The sequence below is a fragment of the Durio zibethinus genome, unplaced genomic scaffold (genome assembly GCF_047325235.1).
Source record: "Durio zibethinus cultivar Kanyao isolate XHJ-2024 unplaced genomic scaffold, ASM4732523v1 HiC_scaffold_402, whole genome shotgun sequence".
Taxonomy (NCBI): domain Eukaryota; kingdom Viridiplantae; phylum Streptophyta; class Magnoliopsida; order Malvales; family Malvaceae; genus Durio; species Durio zibethinus.
In genome coordinates, this window is record NW_028323025.1 from 467,501 (window position 1) to 470,000 (window position 2,500).

Below are 2,500 nucleotides of genomic sequence, written 5' to 3' on the forward strand. Positions count from 1 at the left end.
ACACGCTGGGCCCTGGTGCGGGCGCTTGCCTCGACCACCATCGGCACACGCTCCGCCCTGGTGCGGCAGGTTGCCTCGAGCACCATCGGCACACGCTGGGCCCTGGTGCGGTCGGTTGCCTCGATCACCATCGGCACACGCTGGGCCCTGGTGCGGGCGGTTGCCTCGACCACCATCGGCACACGCTGGGCCCTGGTGCGGCAGCTTGCCTCGAGCACCATCGGCACACGCTCGGCCCTGGTGCGGTCGGTTGCCTCGACCACCATCGGCACACGCTGGGCCCTGGTGCGGCAGGTTGCCTCGACCACCATCGGCAGCCTCGACCACCATCGGCACACGCTGGGCCCTGGTGCGGGCGGTTGCCTCGACCACCATCGGCACACGCTCCGCCCTGGTGCGGTCGGTTGCCTCGAGCACCATCGGCACACGCTGGGCCCTGGTGCGGCAGGTTGCCTCGACCACCATCGGCACACGCTGGGCCCTGGTGCGGGCGGTTGCCTCGACCACCATCGGCACACGCTGGGCCCCGGTGCGGGCGCTTGCCTCGACCACCATCGGCACACGCTGGGCCCCGGTGCGGGCGCTTGCCTCGACCACCATCGGCACACGCTGGGCCCTGGTGCGGCAGGTTGCCTCGACCACCATCGGCACACGCTGGGCCCTGGTGCGGGCGCTTGCCTCGAGCACCATCGGCACACGCTCGGCCCTGGTGCGGTCGGTTGCCTCGAGCACCATCGGCACACGCTGGGCCCTGGTGCGGCAGGTTGCCTCGACCATCATCGGCAGCCTCGACCACCATCGGCACACGCTGGGCCCTGGTGCGGGCGCTTGCCTCGACCACCATCGGCACACGCTCGGCCCTGGTGCGGTCGGTTGCCTCGACCACCATCGGCACACGCTCGGCCCTGGTGCGGTCGGTTGCCTCGAGCACCATCGGCACACGCTGGGCCCTGGTGCGGCAGGTTGCCTCGACCACCATCGGCACACGCTGGGCCCTGGTGCGGGCGGTTGCCTCGACCACCATCGGCACACGCTGGGCCCTGGTGCGGGCGCTTGCCTCGAGCACCATCCGCACACGCTGGGCCCTGGTGTGGCAGGTTGCCTCGAGCACCATCGGCACACGCTGGGCCCTGGTGCGGGAGCTTGCCTCGAGCGCCATCGGCACACGCTGGGCCCTGGTGCGGCAGGTTGCCTCGAGCACCATCGGCACACGCTGGGCCCTGGTGCGGTCGGTTGCCTCGAGCACCATCGGCACACGCTGGGCGCTGGTGCGGGCGCTTGCCTCGACCAGCATCGGCACACGCTGGGCCCTGGTGCGGCAGGTTGCCTCGATCACCATCGGCACACGCTGGGCCCTGGTGCGACAGGTTGCCTCGAGCACCATTGGCACACTATCGGCCCTGGTGCGGGCGGTTGCCTCGACCACCGTCGGCACACGCTGGGCCCTGGTGCGGGCGCTTGCCTCGAGCACCATCGGCACACGCTGGGCCCTGGTGCGGGCGGTTGCCTCGAGCACCATCGGCACACGCTGGGCCCTGGTGGGTTTAGGCACATCTTCAAATTTCTGCCGTGCCAATGCCATTTTTATGGCTTGTAAATTCATACAATGGTCCCCTAAGCCTTCACGTGAAGTTTCGTTGGAAGATGACTCGTTTTCTATTTTTCATGATTTTCGAAACTTTTTGCGGTTCGGGATTTTTTAAAATTTTTTTATAAGGATTTTTGGCCCCAAATTTTGTAGGCATGATCCTTCTATTTTTGTTGGCATGCACAAAAAAATTCAGCTAAAAACTCGAAGTAGAGAAGATTTTGTGACCGTTTGAAAAAAGTGTCCCCATTTCAGACACTTTAACGGCTACTGGTAGCAAACCTGTAAAATCTCAAATGCTCTTTAAGGGGGTGTGAATTCTCAGAGGTTTGATGAGGGATAGGGGGCCAACACAAGGCCAAGTACCAGCACCCATCGCACATCATGTGCGCACACCCCCCCGGCCCCCCTCCCAATCGCCGGAACCCCAATGCCGCCGGTCAGGTTCTCCGGCGGTACTCCGGCGATGCTCCGGCGATGCTCCGGCGATGCTGTCCCGAGTGAAAAAAATGCGGCACCAGCACATGCTGGAGCCAAGCATGGGCACCGTGGCTCAAAATCGAACTTCGGCCAAGGCCTCGACCATCAATGGCACATGATGGCGCATGGTGATGGCACATGCATCGACCATCATCGGCATAGGCTGCCCTTCGGTACGGGCACTTGCCTCGACCGCCATCGGCACAAGCTGGGCCCTGGTGTGGGTTGTTGCCTCGATCACAATCGGCACATGCTGAGCCTTGGTGCGGGCGGTTGCCTCGAGCACCATCGGCAGACCCTGGGCCTTGGTGCGGCCGGTTGCCCCGATAACCATCGGCACACGCTGGGCCCTGGGGCGGGCGCTTGCCCCCAGCACCATCGGCACACGCTGGGCCCTGGGGCGGGCGCTTGCCCCCAGCACCATCGGCACAC